The following is a 13836-nucleotide window of genomic DNA, read 5'->3' on the forward strand; positions in this document are numbered from 1 at the left end:
TGGCCACTACCAACAGGAAAGGAAGGGGGAGCGAGTGAGGTAGCCGAGACCTAGATTCACAGCAAGCTGCACTGTGAAGGGTAGGGATACCATATTTTAACATTCAAAAAAAATAGGAGACTCCACGGGGAGGGAGGGAAGCCCCACCCTGCCACCATCCACTCCCTCCAACTGCCCCCCCCCCAGAAACCCCAACCCATCTGACCCCACCTGCTTCCGTATCACCCCCTCCCTGGACCCCTGCCCCTAGGGACCCCACCCCCTATCTAAGCCTCTCTTCTCCTTGTCCCCAACTGCCCCCTCCTGAGGACCCCACCCCCTACCTGTCCCTGACAAACCCCTGGGACTCCCATGCCTATCCAACTGCTGCCTGTCCCCCCAAACCTCCACCCCATCAAATCCTCACTGCTCCTTGTCCCTTGACTGCCCCCCCAGAACCCCCTACCCCAACTCCCTTACCATGCCACTCAGACCAGTGTGTCTGGCTCCATGTAGCACCAGACACACTGCTGCATACATGCTACTGTGCTCCACCACAGAGCCACAGCCCCCACCCCAGCACCTGCCTTCCAGATTTGAACACTTCAAAATTCAGGAGTGCTCAAGCTCAGTTTGGGCAGCTGTTACTTCATTTCTCCCAAATCAAATATACTGATCCACTGTAACTTGCTGTAGAAAAAGGTAGGATAAAATTATTCAAGAAATGCTTCCCAGTGGTTATTAGGACTGAAATTGCTATTTTCAACAGCCATTGCCTTTTTGTTTGTTTAAAAGGAAGACAGTGAGATTGCATTGGCAAATTCCCCATAGAAAGAAAGAGTGTAACAAAATAAAAAGAGAACCTCAACTTTTCCTTATTTATGCAGGACAGTCTTATAATATGCATCCAGATATCCTCCAAATCACACAAGCTGAAAATTGTTCCACTTTACTGCAAATCTGTAATCATATGGGAACCAGTCTTGTCTGTGTTCTGTGCACATCTAAAATTCCTGCTGAATGACCCACCCTGGGAGCAAGTTAACAGTGACCCAGGGCTGCAGCAGAAGGAGGATGCAGGTGGGGAGGGGGGAAGAGAAGAGCCCAGGGCTGGGGCAGCAGGGGGTGTGGGTGGTGGGGGAGAACCCAGGGCTGGGGCAGCAGGGGGGTGCAGTGAGGAGCCCAGGGCTCAGGCAGGAGGCAGCCAAATTTCTTTTTTGTATGGGGCTGCAAAAACCTAGAGCAGGGCCTGCTAATGGAGCATGAACTACTTTCTCATTCCCCAGGCCTGTGCTGCAGCACATTAGTGTACAGAGACTTGAGGAGTTGTTCCTTATTCTGTACTTTCCCTGGGAATATATAAGAACAGTTCACTTTTTGGTGCTGTCAGTCTAGCATTTTTCACAACACATTGGCTTTTCAGCAGCATTTGGGCACCTAATTGCCTATTTGTACCTTTGAAAATCTCCCCTGAAATGAATAGGAGTTGTGAAAAATACCAGTTTTTAAAGTTCTGTTTAACTGAATGTATAGGCAGTTAGATTTTGTAGAAACACTGGATGCCAATTGTGATGAAGTCCCTATTGGTAAAAGTCAGTTTTCAGTATCAAGTTAGGTTATAGCTGCTGCCTATAAGCAAGCAAATACATGATCTCCAAATTAAGCAGGCCTGATTTCATCCTTTGCTCTTAATTCTGTACACAGAAGTTTCCCCAATTACTTGAAAATGTGCATATATATATAAAAAAACTTAGCCTTTGAAAGGAATATGACTACAATTCAACATCTTCTACAGGATATTTGAATCTGTTTGTTTTCATTATGAAAGGTTAGACAAAAGAAATAGTATGTGTAGTATGACAAAGCTCTGTCTTTGTTTCTGTGGGTCCTGCCTTTCCTGACAGATTTTGTTAGCCTCAGAGGCTCACTGTGACCCCCCCCCCCCCACTTAACCCTTCTCTCTCTAGAGACTAGGGTCACAGTCTACTAAGCCATTTTCATAAGCTAGCAAGGGAGATGAGGAGAAGCTATCCTCCCTCGCACAGTCTCTGTTGTCTCCCAGTCTCAGTAATTAATCAAGGGGGCAAAGAGGGGGAGCCCAGGCCAGCCCTCAGACTCTAATAGTATCAGCTATGGTAACTGACCTTTTAGGACAGGACATGTACAATTCCCTGGGCTACTTCCTCAAGCTCCACTTCACCCTTACCTCAGGGCCTCCTTCCTTGTGCCTCATATGGTATGTGAGTCTCTCTAACAGCACAACTTCTCACCACTCCTGACATGCACACCCCCTGACTAACTGGGAGGCTTTTAACTAGTTTCAGCCAGCCCCTGATTGGCTTCAGGTGTCCCAATCAACCTAGCATCCCCCTGCCTTCAAGAAAGCTCTTAATTGGCCCCAGGTGTCTTAATTGACCTGGAGCAGCTACCATTTACTTAGCGTGGTACCAGGGATTTGTTTAACCTGGGGCTAATATATCTATCTCCCACTACTTTTCTATAGCCATCTGGCCTTGCTGGGTCACACTAGTGATTAGAGAACAAGACCAGAGACTTCCACTGCATTGTCACAGACTTTCATGGGACCCCACCTCTCCCCTCTGTTTCTCCGCTATAAAAGGGGGATATTATTTACCTGCCTTTACATGGTGTGATGAAGCTCATTGTAATACACATTTTTCTAACATGCTCTGAAATCCTGTTACACTAAAATGAGACCTTGTCTACACTACAGCTTATGTCAGTATAATTTATGTCACTCAGGGGTGTGAATAAGCCACCCCCAAGCAATGTAGATTATACTGACCTAAGCACTGGTGTAGACAGCACTATGTCGGCAGGAGAGCTTCTCCCACCAACATAGCTATTGCCACTCATTGGGAGTGGATTAATTAAGTCGACAGGGGAGCTCTCTCCCATCGACTTTGAGCATCTGTACTAGCAGTGTTACAGCAGTGCAGCTGTATTGGTGCAGCTGCGCTGCTGGAAAGTCTGTAGCGCAGATATAGCCTAAATTAAGCTAGGTGTATCTGTTGTGTATTTGGTTGTCATGGTTTTTGTTCCCATGGCAACTGAGTTAGATTATTAGGGGATAGCCTAGATAGCCTAGCCTGCTTCAGCCGGTTAGGTGACCTCTGTGTGTGTAAATAAATGGTAGTTTTGTTAGCTGTCTGCTGTCTGGCCTCAAGTGATTTCTTCCTAAACCAGCTGCCTCCAAGGATATAACAAGTGGTGACGATGGATGGGATTCCGGCGCTGCTCCCGTAACAGAAGGAAGTAGAAGTCAAGGTAAAAAACAAACAAACAAACAAACAAACCTGCTTGTTTGCACTCACTGTGAAAGTGAAACTAAAAATCATGGCTACTCTGACCAGGCCAATGGAACCTTTTGATGAGAATATAGAGCAGTGGCATGTGTATACTGAGCGTTATGAGCTTTTTGTTATTGCAAATGACATTACAGAAGCAAAGAAGGTGCCAATATTCTTAAGTATTGTAGGGGCTAAAACCTACTCCCTGCTACGCAGCTTACTACACCCTGTTAAGCCTGAGACTAAATCTTACAGTGACGTTGTGGAAATCCTGGGGTCCCATTTTTCCCCAAAACCGCTGGTAATTGCTGAAAGATATAGGTTCCACAAAAGAGACCAAAAAGAAGATGAAACAGTTGTACAATTTGTAGCAATTTAAAAAAAGCTAGCAGAACACTGTGACTTTAAGGAGATGTTAAATGATGCCTTGTGTGACAGGTTAATGTGTGGCCTGTACAGTGAAGCTATACTGAAGCGCCTACTGACAGAGGCTCAGCTTACATTACAGAAGGCTGTTGATATTGCTGTCTCCATGGAACTGGCTACAAGGGAGGCGCAATACATCGGTGCATCCCCTAGGGTGCAAAAAGTGTCACAAGAACCTATCCACAAAACTGTGCAGAGTCAAGAATGTTACCGCTGTGGTAAGCCAGGTCACCAGGCATCAGAATGCTGGTGTAAGGACCTGGTGTGTTGACACTGTGGCAAAAAGGGACACATTGAGTGTGCCTGTAAACAAAAGAAAAAGAGGCCTGTGGTCTGGCCGACAAAAAGAGGAACCCTGCATACCCTAGAGCAGACCCAGGATGATCAAGGTGACACCTCATCGCAAGCGGAAGTGTCACTGCATGTTTTGTCTTTGGCAGTGGGCTCACATGAATACTGGGTAACCCCGTTGTTGGATGACAAACCTATACGCATGGAACTGGACACCGGTGCAGCTGTCTCGCTGGTCTCTGAGACTATGTATAAAGAAAAGCTACAGCATCTTCCGCTTAAGGCAACAAAAACTGTTCTGAAGACGTATACGGGAGAAACTGTGCCCATGTTGGGCACTACTGATGTTAAGGTGGAGCTCAATGGACAGGCTGCTAAATTGCCACTGTTTGTGGTGAGAGGTAACTACCCAGCCTTAATGGGTAGGTCTTGGCTTGGGAAGATTCAGCTGAACTGGGCAGAAGTGCACCGGATGACTAAAGAAGAAACCAGTCTAACCCCTATACTAAGGAAACATGCTACTGTTTTTGGAGATGATTTCGGAAGTATGAAGGGAATCACTGTGACATTGAACATTAAACCTGACAGTCCACCAAAATATCTGAAAACCTGTGGCAACGTATTCACATTGACTTCTCTGGCCCCCCTTGAAGGAAGCATGTTCTTGGTGGCAGTAGATGCCCATTCTAAATGGCCAGAAGTCTCTATAATGCAGTCCACTACTGCAGAGAGTACTATCCAAAAACTACGGGGACTCTTTAGTCGTTTTGGTCTGCCAGAACAACTTGTGAGCAACAACGGACCGCAGTTCGTCTCTCAGGAGTTTCAAAATTTTATGAAGGCAAATGAGATATACCACATCACGTCAGCACCATATCATCCATCCACCAATGGATTAGCTGAAAGATTTGTGCAGACAATGAAACACGCTTTGAAATCAGCAAGGGGACAACACTCCATTCAGAAGCGTCTGGATACCTTCTTACTTTCCTACAGAAACACACCTCATGCTACGACCCAGGCATCCCCGGCCTTTCTAATGATGGGACGACAGCTGCACACTTGCTTTGATCTGCTGAAACCTTCTGAACCTTGACAAATCGTGCAACATCAGCAGCAATATCAAGTCATCAGACGGGCACCCAGAGCAAAAGACCGAACCTTTAGCCCGGGACAGCCGGTTTTGGCTCGGAATTATACGTCCAGAGCTAAATGGGTCCCTGCCACGATCATCACTCAAACAGGACCTGTTTCCTACACAGTCCGGACTGCAGAGAATCTTACCTGGCGGCGACATATAGATCAGCTGTTGCCAGGTCATGCCAGTCCTCAGGACACATCTGCAGTTGAGTGGTCTGACTTCACCTCTTCTGGTGAGACACTGAATCACGAATCATCTGTTTCTGACTGTTCTTCTCCATTATTGCCGGCGGCTGAGATACCGCTTTGCCCAGCACGAGCTGATACCACCTCCTCACCTGTTCGTGCTGCGGACCCTGAGCCCATGGTACTTTCGGGTGCAACAACACCAGGAGTTCACTGTAATCCACCTAGAGACAAAAGGCCTCCTCATCGGCTGGATCTTTAGCTAGGGCGAACCCACGGTTATGGGGCAAAATAATCCCCAGGGTTTAGCCAGGAATGGAGGCAGTCTACCCTCCTTCTCTAGTCTAGTGTGTGTTTTATTTAGGGGATGTTGTTATTAGGGGGGGACGAATATGTTATGTATTTGGTTGTCATGGTTTTTGTTCTCATGGCAACTGAGTTAGATTATTAGGGGATAGCCTAGATAGCCTAGCCTGCTTCGGCCGGTTAGGTGACCTCTGTGTGTGTAAATAAATGGTAGTTTTGTTAGCTGTCTGCTGTCTGGCCTCAAGTGATTTCTTCCTAAACCAGCTGGCTCCAAGGACATAACAGTATCTAGCTGATGTTAGAGCGAGAAGTAGTAATAAATTGTTTATATAAAGATAATTAAAATGTTTTGGGAGGACAAAGAGGGATTATAACAAACTGTATGACTATAAAACTATAAACTTCTTCATATTAGGAAACATTACAATAAAGGAGAAATTGTATCAGAGAATCAGTACCATGAATTTAAATCAGAAAAGCACCTGCAAAGCTGTTGATCTTTTAAAACAGGTAATACTTGTGAGTGCCTCTGTAAAAGTAATTAGTATGTTTTACTGGTAAAGAATTCAGAGTGCAGGTAAAGGGAAAAAAAAGGAGGCTACTTTTTAATTCCTTTTTATTACTAGATTCATTAATAACAAAACCAGTGATTATTCATTATGACTCATGCTATATGACCATGAAAACTATAATCCTTGTCATATACGGAAGTTTTACAATCAAGGAGATCTTGCATACCTACAGATAATATCCAAATATTTACAAAGAGTTGCTTTTAGATATTTGAAACAACTTATACAAGAGTTTTTGGTGTACTTAAGCAGTAGAATTGCGTAAATGATTGGTGTCATGACATACTTTAGCATTTTTCCTTGTGGTCAGTGCTCCAGCTAATAGATGTAACATGTTTTTAATGAGGGGCCATAGGAATTCAAAGTCATGTGCACAACCATCTGCTGAATATATGTTTATTTCAGAGTAGGGTGGGGAGACTATCGCAGAGCATGGTTACCCACTTTTAATGTCTGCATTTTATAATTCTTAGCTCTCTTGGGGCAGGATCCTGTAAGGTGCTGAATGCCTCTTGAGAGTCTAAGGGGAGATGAGACTGCTCAGAATCTAAGGGTATGTCTACATTTACAGAGTTTTTGCACTGTAAGTTTCACTGGTGATAGGGAACTGGTGAAAGTAAAGTGCTGGTTTGTGTACTCACTCAATTCCTCAGGCATCAGAGTGCTTACAGTACCTGCACTTCCATCGCTGATAAGAGCAGCGCTATAGGGCAGCTATCTCACAGTGCAGCTCTCTTGATAGGTCTTGTGGGAAGGGGCGGGGTGAGCAGAAGGCATTCTGGGTACCTGCTCAGTGCCTCATGCTGCCCTGCTTCATGTCCCTGCAGCCCTATTACTTCCTTGTTTCTTTTGTGGCATATTTTTAAAAAGCCCCTGCTGTCTGGCTGCTTTCCCTGCCATATCTACAAGGAAAGGGAGTTTCAAACTTCCCGGGACTTACAAGGGGAGGGGCGGAGGTCCGTTTACTTGGTGTCAGAGCAGCGGTGATGCTGGCCAGAGTGGTCACTTTTGGAACTGTGGGATATGCTTTGGAGGCCAAAAGGTGTTTACGCTGGTAGAATGTGTCTTCACTTGCACAACAGTGCAAAAAGAACAGTGGTAAGAGCTAGATGCCTCTTGTGAAGGTGGTTTTCTTTTTGCGTTGAAACTTTTGAGTTTCACTACAAAAAGTCATTAACCAGTGTGGACGATCCTGCGGTTTTAGCGCAACAAAAGGACTTTTTGCACTTTAAGTGCTAAGTATTGACATAGCCTAAGTTTATCTGCTTTAAATTCTTTAAAGAACAGAGAATGAGCATGCAAACAAGCTCTGGTTTGGGATTTCCAGTAGAGTCTTCATCTGAGAGGCTCTGTAGCCATCCTCACAAGGGTAGGATAACTCTTCTCTTATTTTCCTTCTACCATATACCTCCCTGAAATCTTAAACCATATATTAGTGATGACTAGAGCTAAGCAAATAACTAATATTTAAGTTCAACAGCCAGACCAAAGAACACAATTTGGTAGGTTCTGAACCAAAACTGAACGTTCTCAGCTTCTCTCTTAAAAAACAATTGTTCAGGTCCAATGAAAAAGTTTCAAAAGTCAATCTGAACTAACATTTTCTCAATCAAGTTTTAAAACTATTCATTTTGAAAATGTCAGAACAAAATATTTAGATTTTTTCCCCCAACCAAAACTAATCACTAAATTTGACTCAAATGTGAATAGTTCCAATACTTCAAAAAAAACCCCTATTTTTGCAAATGCAAAATATTTCACCGTGCTCTAGAGATGACCAATATTAGTATCCACCACCCCCTATGTTTGTAATATAATGAATAGTGTATTGATGGCAGTGCTAATTTCTCTGGCTTTTATAAGCCCTGAGGGTACAGTAATAATACATTTTAGCTGCTTCATGGTGCACCAAACACAGAAATCTCTACTGTTATTACTGAATCATTCCTTCAGACAGCTGATTGGTCTCTTAACTAAGACAGTTATCTCTCCCCTTGAATTTGCTAGTTAGTTTGTTTTTCAGGAAAAAACCAGACACTGGTTTGAATTATTTAAAGACAACTGATCAGTCTTTATGAAGCCTTCCATGTGATAGAAGATTGGACATTCCCTTAATAGCTTCAGATAATGTCACTGAAGGTAGCAATCTCAATAGAAAGTTGATGCCTCAGTGAAAATTTGTGCAATCGCAACATCTTCAAATCTGCTTTCAATTACACCTTTATGTAACTGAGGGTAGGATTTGGGTCTGGAATTAGAATTAGTCTTCAGTGCTATGAAGTGAAATGAGTAGAATCTAGTTCCTTCTCTTATAGCACTACAAAACCAACATAGCGAACAGGAGCCAAAAGGGTATTTCAAATGGGTTTTGTCACTAGAACAAACAGATCAGATTCTAAATACATACAGAGAGCAGATCTGGAGTTATTAAGAACAGCACTTTAAGATGGACTATTCAATATTACACTTACATTACCAGTGCAACAAGACTGTGCATTTCACTCAACAGACACAATTAACTATTTATACGTATATATATACACATCAAATTCAGCTGTGACTAGATTGCTAGTTCTTTAACTCCAAAAGCATAGGCTTCAACCACTTAGGTTAAACAAGATTTCTGTTCACTAGTAGTAATGCTAGGTGCTTTATCTTCTGTGTGGACCAGCAAATGGGGGATACCACAATACACACATAATACAACTTGGGGAAATGACTTGAGAATCAACTGTCACAATTGAACAGCACTAGCAGTAGGATTTTCAAGGCTACTATTGCATGGAAGCTCACCATCATATCTCTTAGGTAGCTCTGAAAAGCTTGGCCTAGAAGTGGATCATTAGAAATTGATATCGTTACAGTTTCTGTCACACCAATGGCTAAAACCAGAATAATCAGAATCTAGGAAATCTGTGGAATTTAGTCATAAGTGTAAGTGCTCCACTATCAACTTCTTGATAACTTCCCTTCCAATGAGCATGTTTGATGCTGGATGATAATTGGCAGGGTTCTTAAAGTCCAGGGAGGAGTTTTTGAGCAAGGGACAAATCCCTGCTTGCTGAAGAGCAGCTGGCATCTTGTTTACTCAAGAAAGCAGCATCTGTGGTTGTACAGTGCTTAGCACAATGGGGCCCTGGTCTATGACTCAGGACCTAGTCCCCGCAGTAATTTCAATAATAAATATCAATAAGAGACCCAAACTTCTGAACAGTTTTTCACCAGCCACAAGTGGCATGGGATCCGATCACAGTCACTCGATGCTACTCTCCCAGCACATGCAACATGTCAATAAGGAAGGATGAGCAGAACTCAACCAGGGCAGACAGTGCCTAGAACATGTCCATTTCTGGCACTGTGCCCATGAAACCAGCCACCACTGATGTAACCCAGTCAATTTTATCTAAGACATAGGCTGAAACTTCCTCACCGCTGGAAATACTGAACTCTGTTCCCAAGTGCTGGAATCCCCAGTGTGCCACCATTTGGGACATTTTCACTGGTGTAGATTTGGCAGATGCTACCACAGTGCGATTGTTCTGACCCCTACCAAAGCCATGGCCCATGAGTGTACCACAATAGCTCATACTCATATCATCGGGTTGTGGCATACCGGCACTATACTCACATTACATTGTTCTCTAGATTGGCATCACTACTTTTCTGTCTGACCAATGCACAGCAACAAGGAGACCCATTCCTGATTGGGGCCTCTGTGTGCTACCAGAGTAAAAATATTTACTGCTCCTAATAGGTCATTAGAGCAAGCTGAAATTTAATTAAACATTTCATGAAAACAAAAATATTTCAGCCATTTTTTTAATCAGTTCTGCGGCTTGTTGAAGCAGTTCACAAATTTTAAAAAGAGTGGGGAAAAATGGTTTCACAGAATTCCCCTCTCCTTTCTACCAGCTCGATACAGGACACCACTTTATGCTGACTCAATGCATCATTATACAGAATCATAGCTCTGTAGGGCTGGAAGGGATTGCTCCCCTGTGCTGAGGCAGGACCAAGTACACCTAGATCATGTATGGTGACAGTGTCATGCCACAATGATGCAACATTTATCCCCTCCTCCTCCATTCTGACAGCTGAAATGATAAGGTGATTCCCTTCCCTCACCCTGACCAAGCTCCTGGGAAGAAAGGATTATCTTCTCTTCTCCCCACAGGCCAACAGAAAGGTATGGAGGGATTTCCACCCTCTGCCCCCTCAAGGCTGCTGAGCTGGAGGGAATTCCCTTTGCTCCTGAAGGGGGATAAAATTTGCTTGCTCCTCAGAGTAGGGAAACCTTTATAACTCTCATATCACTAGTTCATTGCTTCATGGTTCCTTTATGTGCATGGCACTAGAGCGAATCACAAATTTTGGAAATGGTGATCATTATTTCTTGGACAATCTGCAGCAAGGGCAATTCAAGCTAGATACTAGGAAAAGCTAATTATCAGGATAGTTAAACTCTGGAATAGGCTTGCAAGGAGATTTTTAAGAACAGGTTGGATAAACATCAATCAAGGACGGTCTAGGTTTACTTGGTCCTGCCTCAGCGCAAGGGACTGGACTAGGTGGCCTCTCAAGGTCTCTTTCAAACCTATATCTCTATGTCCTATGATTTTTTGCAATTTTTTTCTGACACTTTTGCAGTTTTTCAGCCAGCTAATAAAGTAGTTGATCATTTCCAAATTTTGATGAAAGTGCTCAGGAAAAAAAAAAAGCTTTTTCCTACATTTTTGATCATCTCTACGCATAGTATTAAAATAGACTTTAATTAGTCAAGATTACTTACCAATTAGAGATGAGGCCGCCACTAGGATCCAGAATGTAATGAGATAAGGCACATGGATCGCTAGCCAATCAAAGGTGACTATCTGGTATCCCTGGCTGCTGCTTCCACTGCTGTTGTTGCTTATATCTACAGAATTTTCTAATGTCTCTTGCGAGGTTTCAAAAGCCATATTTGGAACGGTGGGTTCAGATAGGACACTTCCAGCCAAGCTCCCTGGATGGCATGCCAACCATGCCAGCAGCACAGAGGAATACAGGTTAAGCATCACTGCTCTCATTATCAGAAATGGCAGGAATGTCCTTTGCTTGATTTTAAACTGACTGTCTTCTTTTCTAGTACCCCGCTTCAGCTTAATTTTAAGCTCTTCTTCTACACAGGCTTCACAGCTTTGCTTCTAGTTTCCTTGAGGTCCAATTTTTAACCCTTTTTGCTATCTTCCCCTAGGCACTCCCTTTTGTAGTGTTGCACTGACTCTTATGGAGTGTGTTGTTTGATTCCTTAATTCTGCAGCCCTGAGCCCTTAGCTCCTGATGCAGTGCTGGAGGTGAGAAACCTCTCCCAGGAGGTTCCCAGTCCCCTCTTCACTGCTGGTTCCTAACTTCTTTGGAAGAACACAGGACACCTTTTATAAGTGAAAGTGTTTGAACGGGAGGAGGAGTCTGTCAAAGCCATGTACTACTACAGTATCTAGTGATGATCTCAAAACCATTCATGACGTCTGCTTTTCCCCTTATTTATAGATCTATGGGTAGGAGCTAAGATTATTATTTACTACTTCTGTTCATAATGGTTATGAAGCAATAAATGTTGACAGTTGGCTACTGTGAGCCGTATAACACAGACTTTGCCCCTGTTAGAAAGGAGTGCAGCTTAATGCGAGATTGCTTTGTGCGTCTTGCTCAAGATAGAAAGCAAGCACAAAAGATTGCTGTGTTCGATTCAGCATATGCCATCAATGGATAGAATTCCTTCTCCACCTTTTCATCTTTCGCTGTTTTTCACTGGTAAGCCCAAGCTTACTAAGCAAGACTATGATATCAAGGGCTAGATTTTGCCTTTAGTCTCAGCCCTGTATCACTGCACCACCCCAGAAGGAAGCCTAGGAATGAATAGTGGCTCAAGAGAGTGTGCTCCTGCTGCCAGCATGTGAACGGGGGACCAACCAAGACTCTTTCCACTCCCCCACCCACCTGCTGGCAAAGGGGAGTATCAGGTGTCCAGCCGCCACTCTCCTCCACCACACTCAGGCCACAGACTGAAGGGTCCTACATGGCTGGGCACTGCCTTGAGGGTGGGACCTTACTTCCCTGTGCAGCCCAGTAGGATCAGGACACAACCAAGCCGTAAGACAGTGCAGCATGATTTGAATTTAGAAAATGAATGCTCTTTTTTCTCTCTGCATGAATTTTGAAATATATTAGTGCAACTGGCACCAGTATTTAAATACAACTCAACAGGCCTGAGGATTCCTTCAGCCCTCCTGACTGAAGTCCTGTACTTATCCCCACAATATGTCCAGCTGGAATTGTGGCAGGGCCAGCTTCCCCATGCTGTCCGAGCAAAGTGCCTCAAGCTGTTCTAGAGGGACCACGCTCATGGCATGTGGCAGGGGAGAGGAAGTAATTCAGTCTCTGTAGCTCATTTAATTCTTGGCTTCTGAAATGAGACTGCAAACAAGGATTACAATCAGTGGGACCTGATATTGATTTCTGATTCCCTGCCCATCAGGAGCTGCATCTGGACCCCCTGGCTCATTTTACATAGGTCAAATAGTCACTAGTCAGAAAGACGTGTTGTTCACTATCAATTTTAGGGACTATTTAGCAAAAATATTTAGCCTTTGGAGGCACACATTTAGCGGGGGGAAGGGTGAAACATCCCTCCATGTGGGAAGGGCTGAATTATTCTGGGAGTGGGAAGCTGTGTAAATGAGCACCTCCCCACTCATGCACCAATCATCCTAGGTCTCAGAAATCAGAAGTCAGTCCCTTGCTCTCTGACATGACCATGCACAAAGCTGGAAAGACTGCAGTCATAGAGCTGAAGTATTCCCCTCAGATAGCTCTAGAGTGGCAAGAAGAAGAACTGGACTGATACAGGGTTGGTTTTCTTCATTTTTATTTTTTAAAGAAAGAAGTTAGTTTCAGCTGGGGCCCTTCCCACCTGTGATTACTCTTGTCAGGTATTGAGGAGGGGCTAATAGCTCTGACTGGTGAACTCCTCATTACATCACTGCTGTGAGATAGGGCTTCCTCTGCTGCTTAATGTCAGTCCAGGGAGAGATGAGGAAATCTTTGGTAAACATATCCAAATGTCCCATTGCCTCTCCCTGCCTGATCACACCATAGCTGTCAGCCAGAGAGAGAGAGTGAGTATGAAGCATACAGCAACTAGGGTGATGGTCTGTAATAGTCTATGATTCCCCCCTTGTTAAGGGGACTGGCATACGCCACTGTGTTAAGTCCAGTTAGGCATTGCTTGGGTTCATTTAAGGGGGAGAACCAATCACTAGCAGAGGTATACTTCCACAGCTGCAGAGTCGAAGAGGCTCCCAGGCCATTGGAATTAAAGGACCAATGACCATAGGTCTAGAATTCCACCTTGTGTATATACCTGACTTTTCAGAGCTCTGTCTAAGCAAACAAAAAACTCTGAACTAATTTCTGAACTAAGAGTTCCTTCAGCTTGTTTTCCGAGTTTAGCCCATCCCCCCAAAAAATAGTGGTTTTGTGCAGCTAAACTTCCTGTCAATCAAAAAGAGGACTTTTAGTCTAACTAACAATTTCATCTACTGCAGCCAAATTCACCCAAGTACAGCCCTTTTGTAGTGTGCTTG

General features: G+C 44.0%; 1 long non-coding RNA gene across 1 annotated transcript in view; it reads left to right on the forward strand.

Moving 5' to 3' along the window:
- The first annotated feature begins 3098 nt into the window (after window positions 1-3098).
- LOC127043992 (uncharacterized) overlaps window positions 3099-13836 on the forward strand; it is a 33671-nt gene continuing 22933 nt past the window's right edge. The window contains exon 1 of the long non-coding RNA XR_007772377.1: window positions 3099-3267. This is a non-coding gene — a long non-coding RNA (uncharacterized LOC127043992). The remainder of the gene's footprint in view (window positions 3268-13836) is intronic.

Source organism: Gopherus flavomarginatus, chromosome 2, assembly GCF_025201925.1.
Source record: "Gopherus flavomarginatus isolate rGopFla2 chromosome 2, rGopFla2.mat.asm, whole genome shotgun sequence".
Lineage (NCBI taxonomy): Eukaryota > Metazoa > Chordata > Testudines > Testudinidae > Gopherus > Gopherus flavomarginatus.